General features: G+C 46.0%; 1 long non-coding RNA gene across 1 annotated transcript in view; it reads right to left on the reverse strand.

Annotated features, from left to right (window-relative positions):
• Positions 1-16,152, reverse strand: part of LOC139264039 (uncharacterized) — a 46,894-nt gene that overhangs the window by 18,447 nt on the left and 12,295 nt on the right. Inside the window, exon 2 of the long non-coding RNA XR_011593286.1 lies at positions 12,817-12,895. This is a non-coding gene — a long non-coding RNA (uncharacterized lncRNA). The remainder of the gene's footprint in view (positions 1-12,816; positions 12,896-16,152) is intronic.

Genomic DNA, 16,152 nt, shown 5'->3' on the forward strand with positions numbered 1-16,152 from the left:
GTCGGGAGTTCGTTGATGAGGCGCGAGTCCGGGGATCAGCAGAGACCTATAAAAGGCCACGAGAGGCGTCGGGAGTTCTTTGGTGAGGCGTGAGTCCGGGGATCAGCAGAGGCCTATAAAAGGCGTGACTTGTGCAGCTGCAGGGAGAAGGCAAAAAAGTAGTAGAAAGAAACAGAAAGGTGACGTCACAGCCTAGGGGGTAAGTGATTGGCTGGTGATTGGCGAGTAGTTTTTCTTTTTCTTTTTATATTAGTCAGTAACTTTTAACATTGTTGTTGCCAATTTAAGTGTATCTAAGGGTTAAGTCATGGCAGGAGAGCTCGGTCGGGTGTTATGCTCCTGTACCATGTGGGAACTCAGGGACACTTCAGGTCTCCCTGACGACTACGTGTGCGGGAAGTGTATCCGCCTCGAGCTCCTGACAGTCCGCGTTGCGGAGTTGGAGCTGAGGGTGGATTCACTCTGGAGCATCCACGATGCTGAGAATGACGTGAGTAGCACGTGTAGCGAGTTGGTCTTACCGCAGGAGAAGGGTCCACAGCCAGATAGGGAATGGAAGACCAGCAGGAAGAGTAGTGCAAGGAAGGTAGTGCAGGGGTCCCCTGTGGTCATCCCCCTGCAAAACAGATACACCGCTTTGAGTACTGTTGGGGGGGGGGGGGGGTGACTCATCAGGGGAGGGCAGCAGCAGCCAAGTTCATGGCACCATGGCTGGCTCTGTTGCACAGAAGGGCAGGAAAAAGAGTGGGAGAGCGATAGTGATAGGGGATTCAATGGTGAGGGGAATAGATAGGCGTTTCTGCGGCCGCAACCGAGACTCCAGGATGGTATGTTGCCTCCCTGGTGCAAGGGTCAAGGATGTCTCGGAGCGGGTGCAGGACATTCTGAAAAGGGAGGGAGAACAGCCAGTTGTCGTGGTGCACATTGGTACTAACGACATAGGTAAAAAAAAGGGATGAGGTCCTACGAAACGAATTTAAGGAGCTAGGAGCTAAATTAAAAAGTAGGACCTCAAAATTAGTAATCTCGGGATTGCTACCAGTGCCACGTGCTAGTCAGAGTAGGAATCGCAGGATAGCGCAGATGAATACGTGGCTTGAGCAGTGGTGCAGCAGGGAGGGATTCAAATTCCTGGGTCATTGGAACCGGTTCTGGGGGAGGTGGGACCAGTACAAACCGGACGGTCTGCACCTGGGCAGGACCGGAACCAATGTCCTATGGGGAGTGTTTGCTAGTGCTGTTGGGAAGGAGTTAAACTAATATGGCAGGGGGATGGGAACCAATGCAGGGAGACAGAGGGAGACAAAAAGGAGGCAAAAGCAAAAGACAGAAAGGAGATGAGGAAAAGTGGAGGGCAGAGAAACCCAAGGCAAAGAACAAAAAGGGCCATTGTACAGCAAAATTCTAAAAGGACAAAGGGTGTTAAAAAAACAAGCCTGAAGGCTTTGTGTCTTAATGCAAGGAGTATCCGCAATAAGGTGGATGAATTAACTGTGCAAATAGATGTTAACAAATATGATGTGATTGGGATTACGGAGACGTGGCTCCAGGATGATCAGGGCTGGGAACTCAACATCCAGGGGTATTCAACATTCAGGAAGGATAGAATAAAAGGAAAAGGAGGTGGGGTAGCATTGCTGGTTAAAGAGGAGATTAATGCAGTAGTTAGGAAGGACATTAGCTTGGATGATGTGGAATCTATATGGGTAGAGCTGCAGAACACCAAAGGGCAAAAAACGTTAGTGGGAGTTGTGTACAGACCTCCAAACAGTAGTAGTGATGTTGGGGAGGGTATTAAACAGGAAATTAGAGGTGCATGCAATAAAGGTGCAGCAGTTATAATGGGTGACTTTAATATGCACATAGATTGGACGAGCCAAACTGGAAGCAATACGGTGGAGGAGGATTTCCTGGAGTGCATAAGGGATGGTTTTCTAGACCAATATGTCGAGGAACCAACTAGGGGGGAGGCCATCTTAGACTGAGTGTTGTGTAATGAGAGAGGATTAATTAGCAATCTCATTGTGCGAGGCCCCTTGGGGAAGAGTGACCATAATATGGTGGAATTCTGCATTAGGATGGAGAATGAAACAGTTAATTCAGAGACCATGGTCCAGAACTTAAAGAAGGGTAACTTTGAAGGTATGAGGCGTGAATTGGCTCGGATAGATTGGCGAATGATACTTAAGGGGTTGACTGTGGATGGGCAATGGCAGATATTTAGAGACCGCATGGATGAACTACAACAATTGTACATTCCTGTCTGGCGTAAAAATAAAAAATAGGAGGTGGCTCAACCGTGGCTATCAAGGGAAATCAGGGATAGTATTAAAGCCAAGGAAGTGGCATACAAATTGGCCAGAAATAGCAGTGAACCCAGGGACTGGGAGAAATTTAGAACTCAGCAGAGGAGGACAAAGGGTTTGATTAGGTCAGGGAAAATGGAGTACGAGAAGAAGCTTGCAGGGAACATTAAGGCGGATTGCAAAAGTTTCTATAGGTATGTAAAAAGAAAAAGGTTAGTAAAGACAAACGTAGGTCCCCTGCAGTCAGAATCAGGGGAAGTCATAACTGGGAACAAAGAAATGGCAGACCAATTGAACAAGTACTTTGGTTCGGTATTCACTAAGGAGGACACCAACAACCTTCCGGATATAAAAGGGGTCAGAGGGTCTAGTAAGGAGGGAAATCTTTATTAGTCGGGAAATTGTGTTGGGGAAATTGATGGGATTGAAGGCCGATAAATCCCCAGGGCCTGCATCCCAGAGTACTTAAGGACGTGGCCTTGGAAATAGCGGATGCATTGACAGTCATTTTCCAACATTCCATTGACTCTGGATCAGTTCCTATCGAGTGGAGGGTAGCCAATGTAACCCCACTTTTAAAAAAAGGAGGGAGAGAGAAAACAGGGAATTATAGACCGGTCAGCCTGACCTCAGTAGTGGGTAAAATGATGGAATCAATTATTATGGATGTCATAGCAGTGCATTTGGAAAATGGTGACATGATAGGTCCAAGTCAGCATGGATTTGTAAAAGGGAAATCATGCTCGACAAACCTTCTGGAATTTTTTGAGGATGTTTCCAGTAAAGTGGACAAGGGAGAACCAGTTGATGTGGTATATTTGGACTTTCAGAAGGCGTTCGACAAGGTCCCACACAGGAGATTAATGTGCAAAGTTAAAGCACATGGGATTGGGGGTAGTGTGCTGACGTGGATTGAGAACTGGTTGTCAGACAGGAAGCGAAGAGTAGGAGTAAATGGGTACTTTTCAGAATGGCAGGCAGTGACTAGTGGGGTACCGCAAGGTTCTGTGCTGGGGCCCCAGCTGTTTACATTGTACATTAATGATTTAGACGAGGGGATTAAATGTAGTATCTCCAAATTTGCGGATGACACTAAGTTGGGTTGCAGTGTGAGCTGCGAGGAGGATGCTATGAGGCTGCAGAGTGACTTGGATAGGTTAGGTGAGTGGGCAAATGCATGGCAGATGAAGTATAATGTGGATAAATGTGAGGTTATCCACTTTGGTGGTAAAAACAGAGAGACAGACTATTATCTGAATGGTGACAGATTAGGAAAAGGGGAGGTGCAACGAGACCTGGGTGTTATGGTACATCAGTCATTGAAGGTTGGCATGCAGGTACAGCAGGCGGTTAAGAAAGCAAATGGCATGTTGGCCTTCATAGCGAGGGGATTTGAGTACAGGGGCAGGGAGGTGTTGCTGCAGTTGTACACGGCCTTGGTGAGGCCACACCTGGAGTATTGTGTACAGTTTTGGTCTCCTAACTTGAGGAAGGACATTCTTGCTATTGAGGGAGTGCAGCGAAGATTCACCAGACTGATTCCCGGGATGGTGGGACTGACCTATCAAGAAAGACTGGATCAACTGGGCTTGTATTCACTGGAGTTCAGAAGAATGAGAGGGGACCTCATAGAAACGTTTAAAATTCTGACAGGTTTCAACAGATTAGATGCAGGAAGAATGTTCCCAATGTTGGGGAAGTCCAGAACCAAGGGTCACAGTCTAAGGATAAGGGGTAAGCTATTTAGGACCGAGATGAGGAGAAACTTCTTCACCCAGAGAGTGGTGAACCTGTGTAATTCTCTACCACAGAAAGTAGTTGAGGCCAATTCACTAAATATATTCAAAAGGGAGTTAGATGAAGTCCTTACTACTCGGGGGATCAAGGGGTATGGCGAGAAAGCAGGAAGGGGGTACTGAAGTTGCATGTTCAGCCATGAACTCATTGAATGGCGGTGCAGGCTAGAAGGGCTGAATGGCCTGCTCCTGCACCTATTTTCTATGTTTCTATGAATGTACTACAATGTATCCCGTATTGGACCGAATTGCACTTGAACTGGAAAACAAGGAAATGTTACGAACGGAACTGCCGTCAGCACCCAAATAATAGTGTATGGGATTGCTGACCGCAGCTAAATGTATTGAAAGGCCTTTGAATGTACTGTACAGATTTTTTTATGAATAAAGTATATTTTGAAATAAAAAAATATTTTACCTGCAGATGTGGAAGGAGTTGAAAGTTGGAATGATTCGATTATTTCTGAATCAGATAGTTTTATTACAAGTACAGTACCAGTAGCAAATCCTACATCAAATGTACTAGAACACGTGCAAGAGAAAGTCAGAATTTAAGTCCAAGTCAGGCAGACACACAGTCTGAAGTTGCAGAGTTCTAATGTAGATCTAGAGCATCCCTTGGAGGGAAACTTTCCTCAGGATCAGCCTAGAATGAATCTAATCTCAACACCATGTTTGGAAAGTTCTGTTCGAGAGCGAAGGTACCCTCGTTGAAACAGAAAACCTGTGGTTAAATTTGATTTGTAAATATAGCAAAATAAGTCCATATCTTTGCCCCAAGTTTCCACATGATTTGTGCCTGATTTTTTAGGAGCAACTGGTGGAGAATGGACTATCTTAGAATTCGCAATTCTCCACATTTTTTTTTCTGCAGTTCCAGTCAGGTAGAACAGAACAGAATTTTTTCTTCAAAAGGGGGCGTGTCCGGCCACAGACGCCTGATTTGAAAGTTTCCAGTGAAAATGTACTCCAAACAAAAGTAGAATGGAGCAAGTGAAGATTTTTGTAGAACTGAAAAAACCTGTTCTACACATTAAAAAAATCAGGCGCAGGTTACAAATCAGGTGTCCAGAACGAGGTGGGGGTGGGGAAGGGAACTCATAAAATTCTACAATGAATCCTTATTTATACTTATACAAATAAATCCAACCTGAATAAACATTTATAAGCAAAGAAAAGATTAAATAAACCATCTTCCTACCTGTGTGAAAGTGCTTCAGCCAGGAAGAATGGTGCAGCAAGCCTCACAAAACGAGGGAGCCGACCGAACGCGGGCGGGGGGGGAGGAGGGAGCCGACCGAACGCGGGCAGGGGGGGGGGGGAGAAAGGAGGGGGCCGACCGAACGCGGGCAGGGGGGGGGGGGGGCACCGAACGCGGGGGGGGGGGGGGGGGGGGGGGGAGAATGGAGCCGTTCCAGACGGCTGGGGGGAAAGAGAGAAGGCTGCAGGAAGCCTCAGAAATTGAGGAGCCATTTCCCAACGGTAAAAGGGGGAGGTCGTCGGGAAACGGCTGCCTCAACTTTGAGGCTTCCTGCAGCCTTCTCACTGCTACAAGAAGCCTCTGTGCTGATGGCAATGTACTTTTATTTAAAAATGGTCAAAAACTAAACAGCTACAAAGAACTACAAAAATGGCAGAGTGCCAATGTTTTTTTCACACTGAGCATGTGCGAACACTCCAACGCGCACGTGCAGCGTTGCCGGCAGGAAAAAAACTAATTTAAATAGTACCCGCCCCCCCCCACTTACAAAATCGGCACGAGTGTAGGCTCCGCCCCCCTGGGCGCCGCGCCAGGCAGACAAGGAGCTGCAAAGCGCTCCAGAATCGCTCGTTTTTTTTCCGGCTCCGTTTTAGGCGCGAAAAACGGACGCCCAGCTCGGAGGGGCGCCCGTTTTTTAATCATGTGGAAACTTGGGCCCCTTGTGTTATGTACAACCAGTCAAGTTATGTATGATGATTGTTGGTATAATGACTTCATTGAGGGAGAACTACTGCTCCACCTAATGGACTACTGTGGTAAAGCAGCCGTTGCTGTTTATAATAATAAAAGCATCAGGTGACAGGTCAGCTGACAAGTTCCTGTGTTTAAGCCAACTTATGAAGTCTGCGTGTTTGTGAGGTTGTAAAGAATATATCAGAGCGATACAAGGAAATGGTCAGAGATGGCCTTATCTACAATTAACAGTAGGAATAGCAAGGCCACAAGAGGTGGCAAGGTCAAGGGGGTGGCTGTGAATATAGGTTGGGGAGTTCACATGGAGGGAGAGATTACAGGAGGACAGGAGGGGAGTGAACTCAGAGGAGAGGAGCAAGCTGAATTGAGATGGAGGTTGAAATCACTGAGGATGAGAAGTCACTCGGTGCAGAGGCTGAGGGAAGAAAGCAGTGAAGATATATCCGTGATATAAATGTTATCATACTTGGGTGGGCGGTAGAGAATGAGAATTTTAGATGAGAGATAGTGAGGGGTGCAAAATGAGGGGAAGATGTTCAAAAGGAGAAGAAAGTGCTGGAGGAATGGGGGGCAGACCAAGGTGGGGAGGGTTTTTAATAAAGTGTTTTTATAACTTTATTTTAAAATGTTTGTGTATTTTTAAACACTTGTATCTGTAACAGTAGGCTATACGCCTGCTTTTTCAGGTGCAAGATTTTTGAGCACATTTGCTGGGCAAGATAAGCGTAAATATCGGAAATCTTGCCCTGCAAGTGACCTCGCTCCTGATATGCGTGAGATCTGTCAAGCTAGAAACTTGACAGATCAGAAAAGCCGGTTTTCAGTGCATGTGCATTGCGTGCTGAAAACCGGCTTTTCCGATGCCTTCCCGGGTCCGTAGAAACTTCATACGGACCCGGGACAGCGGAATTTCAGCACAATAGTTTTATTTTAGCAGATTTTTGACACAGCTGCATCTCACCTCCATAGCCCTCGATACTCTTACACAACAAAAATCTATCCATCTAAATCGTGAAAGCTCCATTTCACCCCCAGCATCCACAGCTTTTTGGGGCGAGAGTTCCAGATTTCCACTGTCCTTTGAATGAAGAAGTGCTTCCTAAGCTCACCCCTGATCTTAGCTCTATTTTTAAAGTTATGCCCACCTTGTTCTGGACTCCCCCCACCAGAGGAAATAGTTTCTCTCTATCTACCCGATCAAATCCTTTTACTATTCTAAACAAGTCTCCTGTGGGGCACAGCTGACATTTTATCTCCTGCATTCCTCTTAATAATCTAATTGTCTGATCGGTACTCCATCCACCACCTTAAACATTCACACCGTGACTGCAGTGTGTACCATCTACAAGATGCACTGCAACAGCTCGCCAAGGCTTCTTCACCAGCATCTCCCAAACCCGCGATCAAGATGTTGAAACAGTTTGGGTCGAGATAAGGAATAATAAGGGGAAAAAGTTCACTGGTGGGTGTAGTCTATAAGCCCCCTAACAATAGCAACTCTGTTGGTCTTAGTATAAACCAGGAAATAGTGGGGGCTTATAAAAAGGGAACAGCAATAATCATGGGTGATTTCCGTATTGATTGGACAAATCAACTTGGTCATGGTAGCCTTGAGGAAGAGTTCATAGAGTGCATAAGGGACGGGTTCCTTGAGTAGTATGGAACAGAACCAACCAGGGGGCAGGCTATATTGGATCCAGTCCTGTGTAATGAGACAGGATTAATAAATAATCTCCTAGTAAAGGATCCCCTTGGAATGAGTGATCATAGAGTGGTTGAATTTCATATTCAGGTGGCGGGCGAGAAAGTTGGATCTCAATCCAGGGTACGGAGCTTAAATAAAGGAAACACTGGGCTAGACTTTCCACTTTCAGGCTAAGGCCGAAAAAAATGGGCCTTGTTCCAGCGATGCGGGACCTATTGCCCGTGCTGATCGCCGGCTCAAGGCCCATTTTTTTTTGCGATTTTCCACTCGGCCTTAGCCCAGTGATGTCAAATGGGCGATGTCATTTCTCGCCGATCTCCTGATCGCCCAAAGAAAACGGAAGTGAATGAAAAAAAATGCTTCCCGAGCAACGCATGTGCAGGTTGATGCTTCTTCCTGCGTTTTGAGAGATCGCGAGAGAGATCGAGATCGAGGAAGCAGGTCAGAAAGTCTTGTCCAAATTACAGATAAATTTAAAGAATGGAGGGAGGTGCAGGAAAGAGAAGGGCCAAACCCTTCAGCGAAGAGGCAAATGAGGCCCTCGTAAATGCTGTCAGCTCCAGGTGGGAGGATCTGACACGGGGTGGGCAGGGGAAACCTCCACCCCATGCATATCGCAGGAATTGGTCTGAAATAGCCGACTTAGTCACATTGGCCTCCAATGAAATGCGCACACCGGACCAGTGCCGCAAACGGTGGAACAGCCTACTGGCAGCTGCGAGAGTAGTTGAAATTTATATTTATGTATTATTTAATGATCCAAATAGTAACTAGAAACTGCAATGTTATTGGGTCACTTGGCCGCATGACAGAGATGGTCACTTGGGTAAAAATGTTAATTTCTTCTTGTAACGTTTTGGGGATTTTGAGGGAAGGGTGGGTTGGTGCGGGGGGTGGGGGATTGGAGGGAGGGCGTTGTTCATTAGTTCTTTGTTTAATAAAAAAAAAAAAATTCTACAACTTTTGAACCTTCTCACTTACATAAGTTTTACAACATAGTTCTTCATGCAGATGTTTGTTTATTCTGTTTCCTCATGGAATATCATTAAATAACTTCACTATTTAAAAGCTATTTAACAAATCATTCCAATATATGCATAAATAAGGTGATAATACCTATTTTTATTCCCTGTCCCAAATTTCTGAGTACAATTTGCATCAATTTTACTCTCTAAATAACTCAGAACAATTCTCCATCCTTCCTCACAGGTTAAAAATGGCATCTGTAGTGCCCATTTCCCTCTCTAAGGCCCTGAAAAAGCACTATTTTTGAGCACTCTTTTGGGCCTTGCATCGGCCCAGCGAAGTGCATGCAAAGTGCTGAAACTTGGGATGGGCATTGTGTGGGCGATCATCTCAGCGATCAAAGTGGAAACTTGGGGGCCTATTTTTCCAGCGATATTTTGGGCCTAGTTTCCACTTTTTGCTCAAAATGGGCGATAGAGGTCCATTTTGGGCCACAGATGGGAGATGTGAAGTGGAAAGTCTAGCCCTATGAAGTATGAGGGCAGAGTTGGCTAAAGTGGACTGGGAAAATAGATTAAAGTGTAGGACGGTTGATGAACATTGGCGTACATTTGAGATATTTCACAACAAGAAAAATATATTCCAGTGAGGAGAAAAGGGTGTAAAAGAAAAGAGCCATCTGTGGCTAACTACAGGACGGTATCCAATTAAAAACAAGGGCATCCAAAGTGGCCAAAACGCCTTGGAGGACAGAAGATTGGGAAGCTTTTAAAAGCCATCAAAGAATGACTAAAAAAATGATTAAGAAAGGGAAGATAGACTATGAAAGCAAACTAGCACGAAATATAAAACAAATAACAAGAATTTCTACAGGTATATAAAAAGGAAAAGAGTGGCTAAGTAAATGTTGGTCCCTTGGAGGACGAGACTAGGGAATTAGTAATGGGGAACACGGAGATGGCAGAAACTGAACAAATATTTTGTATCAGTCTTTACAGTAGAGGACACAAACAATATCCCAACAGTGGATAGTCAAGGGGCTATGCGGAGGGAGGAACTTAACACAATCACAAAGGAGATGGTACTCAGTAAGATAGAAACATCGAAAATAGGTGCAGTAGGCCATTCGGCCCTTCTAGCCTGCACCGCCATTCAATGAGTTCATGGCGGAACATGCAGCTTCAGTACCCCATTCCTGCTTTCTCGCCATACCCCTTGATCCCCCTAGTAGTAAGGACTACATCTAACTCCTTTTTGAATATATTTAGTGAATTGGCCTCAACAACTTTCTATGGTAGAGAATTCCACAGGTTCACCACTCTCTGGGTGAAGAAGTTTCTCCTCATCTCGGTCCTAAATGGCTTACCCCTTATCCTTAGACTGTGACCCTTGGTTCTGGACTTCCAACATTGGGAACATTCTTCCTGCATCTAACCTGTCTAAACCTGTCAGAATTTTAAATGTTTCTATGAGATCCCCTCTCATTATTTCTGAACTCCAGTGAATACAAGCCCAGTTGATCCAATCTTTCTTGATATGTCAGTCCCGCCATCTCAGGAATCAGTCTGGTGAACCTTCGCTGCACTCCCTCAATAGCAAGAATGTCCTTTCTCAAGTTAAGAGACCAAAACTGTACACAATACTCCAGGTGTGGCCTCACCAAGGCCGTGTACAACTGTAGTAACACCTCCCTGTCCCTGTACTCAAATCCCCTTGCTATGAAGGCCAACATGCCATTTGCTTTCTTAACCGCCTGCTGTACCTGCATGCCAACCTTCAATGACTGATGTACCATGACACCCAGGTCTCGTTGCACCTCCCCTTTTCCTAATCTGTCACCATTCAGATAATAGTCTGTCCCTCTGTTTTTACCACCAAAGTGGATAACCTCACATTTATCCACATTATACTTCATCTGTCATGCATTTGCCCACTCACCTAACCTATCCAAGTCACTCTGCAGCCTCATAGCATCCTCCTCGCAGCTCACGCTGCCACCCAACTTAGTGTCATCCGCAAATTTGGAGATACTACATTTAATCCCCTCGTAAACATCATTAATGTACAATGTAAGCAGCTGGGGCCCCAGCACAGAACCTTGCTAGTCACTGCCTGCCATTCTGAAAAGTACCCATTTACTCCTAGTCTTTGCTTCCTGTCTGCCAACCAGTTTTCAATCCACATCAGCACACTACCCCCAATCCCATGTGCTTTAACTTTGCACATTAATCTCTTGTGTGGGACCTTGTCGAAAGCCTTCTGAAAGTCCAAATACATCACATCAACTGGTTCTCCCTTGTCCACTCTACTGGCAACATCCTCAAAAAATTCCAGATAATGGGACTAAAGGCAGATAAATCCCCTGGACCTGATGGTTTGCTTTCTAGGGTCAAGAGAAGTAGCGGCAGGGCTAGTGGATGCATTGGTTGTAATTTACCAAAATTCCCTGGATTCTGGGGAGGTCCCAGCAGATTGGAAAACTGCAAATGTAACGCCCCTATTATAAAAGGAGGCAGACAAAAAGCAGAAAACTATAGACCAGTTAACCTAACATCGGTGGTTGGGAAAATGTTGGAGTCCATTATTAAAGAAGCAGCAGCAGATTTGGAAAAGCATAATTCGGTCAGGCAGAGTTAGCATGGATTAATGAAGGGGAAGTCATGTTTGACAAATTTGCTGGAATTCTTTGAGGATGTAACAAACAGGTTGGATAAAGGGGAACCAGTGGATGTGGTGTATTTGGACTTCAAGGCATTGTGGTGTATTTGGACACAAGGTGCCACATAAAAGGTTACTGCACAAGATAAAAGTTCACGGGGTTGGGGGTAACATATTAGCATGGATAGAGGATTGGCTAATTAACAGAAAATAGAGTCGGGATAAATGGTTCATTCTTGGGTTGGCAATCAGTAACTATTGGGGTGCCACAGGGATCAGTGCTGGGACCGCAACTATTTACAATCTATATTAACGACTTGGAAGAAAGGACAGAGTGTAACGTAGCCAAGTTTGCTGATGATAGAAAGATGGGAGGAAAAGCAATGTGTGAGGAGGACAAAAAAATCTGCAAAAGGCGAGACAGGCTAAGTGAGTGGGCAAAAATTTGGTAGATGGAGTATAATGTTGGAAAGTGTGAGGTCATGCACTTTTGGCAGAAAAAAAATCAAAGAGCAAGTTATTTAAATGGAGAAAAATTGCAAAGTGCTGCAGTACAGTGGGACCTGGGGGTACTTGTGCATGAAACATAAAAGATTAGTATGCAGGCTCAGCAAGTGATCAGGAAGGCCAATGGAATCTTGGCCTTTATTGCAAAGGGGATGGAGTATAAAAGCAGGGAAGCCTTGCTACAGTTATACAGGGTATTAGTGAGGAGACACCTGGAATACTGCGTACATTTTTGGTTTCCATATTTACGAAAGGATATACTTGCTTTGGAGGCAGTTCAGAGAAGGTTCACTAGGTTGATTCTGGAGATGAGGGAGTTGACTCATGAGGAAAGGTTGAGGTTGGGCTTCTACTCATTGGAATTATGAGAGGTGATCTTATCGAAACGTATAAGATTATGAGGGGGCTTGACAAGGTGGATGCAGAGAGGATGTTTCCACCGAGGGGAGACTAGAACTAGGCGCATAATCTTAGAATAAGGGGCCGCCCATTTAAAATTGAGTTGAGGAGGAATTTCTTCTTAGAGGGTTGTAGATCTGTGGAATTCGCTGCCTCAGAGAGCTGTGGAAGCCAGGACATTGATAAATTTAAGACAGAGATAGACAGTTTCTTAAATAAGGGATAAGGGGTTATGGGGAGCGGGCAGGGAAGTGGACCAGAGTCCATGATCGGATCAGCCATGATCTTACCGAATGGCGGAGCAGGCTCGAGGGGCCGTATGGCCTACTCCTATTTCATATGTTCTTATGACCGCCTCCACCGAGAAGGACAAGGGCAACAGGCACATGGGACACCATCACTAAGTTTCCCTGTAAAGCTGTACATTTAAAGCAATACTCATTTACATTGGGGAGAAAAAATTATAGCCTGTTACTTCATAAGAGGAATTTTGAAAATACAAACATTAAAAAAAAATGATCTTACCTGAGAGTTCTTGCAGGAAGGACAAGGGTCACAACAGAAAGTCCAGAGATCCTAAAGTGAGAAATCAGGCTGTTCGTACCTGGAAATGCGAGATGAAGTTTCATTACTGACGCGTTCAGTCTTGCCACATAGTGAAGGTCTTAGTACAGCCCTCCCGTTAATCACGGGGATATTACAGACCCCATTTAGGCAAATTCTGAACTCGTAACTGCAATTAAATTGGGGAGACAGTTATAAACCTGAGGAATAGAATAAGCCACATGAGCTTGCCACACCTTCCCATACCTCAGTCTTGGTCTCCTGCAGTCTGGTTATATAAAGCTGGGAGTGGCAGGAGACAGAGTGCACACAAGTTAGTCACGAGGGAATGATATGGGCACATGATTGGTGGGAAATGACTCTCTGTAAAGCAGTTCAGTAGATGTATCAAATTTCCAATTTGTAACAACTGCCATTAATGTGGGTGGAAACTGCATTCATTTGTTCCAGGATGGGATGGGTTCCAGGCTCTGTGCCCAGCCACGGACCAAGGAGGAGGCGGACTGCTCCATCCCCGAGACACAACCCGTGGGCTTCCATGCACTAAGCATTTGGTTTGTTGCACCCATCAGCGTTCTTCTGAAGACTGGTCCTGCAAGGTCCTCATCTGAATGCCCTGCAGCAGACTGGTACACGACCTTGTCCCCCGGAAAGGTGGCACTTGTGATATCCCTTCCACTCAGTGTGGCTGCTGCCCCCTGGTGCTTGGTGTATCCCTCTTCTACCCTAGCCTCCAAGTTATGCAGGGTACTGGTCTCTGAGCGGGAGACTGACAGTGGCAGCCATTAATGCAGTGCATTCGCCCTTGCTATCTTCCTCCTCCTCTTCCTCCAGGGGGCAAAGTGGTTGTTGCTCTCGCTGAACCTGCTCCATGGGGCGAGGTGCATCTTGCTCCTGGAAGCCCGCAATGCTGAAGCTGGAAGGGTTAAGGTGCAGCCTGTGTGGCACTATAAGCAGGATGTGTATGATGAGACCATATGGAGGTTGAGAGTGAGGATAGCTTTGGGTGATTAGGGATCAGGAGTAGTTGAGCATCTTCAAGGAAGCTGGAATGGCCACATACCTCGAGGCAAAAGGTCCCTTTACTGCGTCTCTGGGCACAGCAAATCCCACACCTCCCCTCCCAATCACAGCCAGCACTGCATCCTCAAGCGGAGTGATGTCATGAGTTTGTGCTTTGCCTCCCCAATCAGGTCCTGCTGCCGTCTCATTTGCACTAATTGTTCCAAAACGAGAAAGAGATGATTGTGAATGAGTATTGGCAGGTGTATTTGTGTGTGTGATGCCTCACATGGATGAAGAATTGTGAGGTGTGCCTGAGGTGCGAGTAGTGCCTGTGAAGGATGCAGTAGTGTGGGGTGTGTGAATGTCAGTGTAGTTAGATGGAGGATGAAGTGTGTTGAGGTTGTGATGCTGGTGATACCGTTAAGTGTCGTTGTGAGATGGGATCTTACCTTGACCAGTTGTGTTAAGTCATTACATTTCTTGCGGCACTGGAGCCATGTCCCAGGGCTCCTGGCTCTGACCACCTGGGTGATCTCTTCCCACATGTGGCACATCAGCTGTCTGTGGCCTCCTCCCCTCCCTGCAGGTAGAGAATATCTCTCCTCCTCCCTAACCCCTCCACCATGATCTCCAGTGCATCAGAGAATCTGGGGCATCCTCTCATGTTCCTTGCAATATCCTTCCACTGCTAACCATCGCACACCACACCTTCGGAAGTGAGTGAATGCAGGCTGCATATACAGCTCCACAAAAATTGCATCTATCCAGGTGAAACAGCGATTTACTTGTACTTTCAATTTAGTATACTGTTCACTGCTCACGAAGTGGTCTCCTCTACATTGGGGAGACCAAGCATAGATTGGGTGACCGTTTTGCGGAGCAATCCGCAAGTGTGACCCTGAGCTTCTGGTCGCCTGTCAGTTTAATTCTCCGCTCCACTATGACCTCGGTCTCCTACACTGCTCCAATGAAGCTCAACGCAAGCTCAAGGAACAGCACCTCATCTTTCCTTTAGGCACTTCTCCTACCCCTTGCAGTGCTTCTTAAGGACGTGTTCTTTCCAAACGCTCCAGTTCTGACGAAGGGTCACTGACCCGAAACGTTAGCACTTTGTCCACAGATGCTGCTTGACCCGCTGAGATGTCCAATATTTTATGTTTTTACTCCAGATTCCAGCATCTACGCTATTTTGCTTCTGTAATTGCACCTAACTAGTGCTTGTGCTAGTACTGCAGGGGGGCAAAGTGCAGTGTCTCAGAAAGACCAGTTATTGTCCATTTGCAGCAACCACGTGTTGCGATCCTGTGGCCACCGCCGCTTTGGGGTCAACTGGCCGACCCGACCCAAATTCAGGTCGGGGATTTTTCGGCCTGGCCCCAATACCGCCTGATGCTGATGACCGCCACAAACACGTAATCACAATGTGTACCATCGCTTATTCTCACCTTAAAAATGCGCCCACCGAAATTCAGGTCGAAAAATCGTGGCCCTGCCACGCAGTGCCCTTGACAGCTTTTTCTGTCGGTGCACCTGCTGCTGACTATTAAACATAGAAACATAGAAAATAGGTGCAGGAGTAGGCCATTCGGCCCTTCGAGCCTGGACCACCATTCAATAAGATCATGGCTGATCATTCACCTCAGTACCCCTTTCCTGCTTTCTCTCCATACCCCTTGATCCCTTTAGCTACCTCCCTTTTGAATATATTTAACAAACTGGCCTCAACAACTTTGTGGTAGAGAATTCCACAGGTTCACAATTCTGAGTGAAAAAGTTTCTCCTCATCTTGGTCCTAAATGGCTTATCCCTTATCCTTCGACTGTGACCCCTGGTTCTGGACTTCCCCAATATCAGGAACATTCTTCCTGCATCTAACCTGTCCAATCCTGGTCAGAATTTTATGTTTCTGAGATCCCCTCATTCTAAATTTGTGAATACAGGCCTAGTCAAGCCAGTGTCAGTCCCGCCATTCCTGGAATCAGTCTGGTGAACCTTCGCTGCACTCCTTCAATAGCAAGAATGTCCTTCCTCAGATTAGGAGACCAAAACTGGATACAATATTCCAGGTGAGGCCTCACCAAGGTCCTGTACAACTGCAGCAAGACCTCCCTGCTCCTATACTCAATTCCTCTCACTATGAAGGACAACATGCCATTTGCCTTCACTGCCTGCTGTACCTGCATGCCAACTTTGTACTGATATTCCATGACACCCAGGTCTCGTTGCACCTCCCCCTTTTCCTAATCTGCCACCATTCAGATAATATTCTGCCTTGATGTTTTTGCCACCAAA

The sequence above is a fragment of the Pristiophorus japonicus genome, chromosome 5, assembly GCF_044704955.1.
Source record: "Pristiophorus japonicus isolate sPriJap1 chromosome 5, sPriJap1.hap1, whole genome shotgun sequence".
Lineage (NCBI taxonomy): Eukaryota > Metazoa > Chordata > Chondrichthyes > Pristiophoridae > Pristiophorus > Pristiophorus japonicus.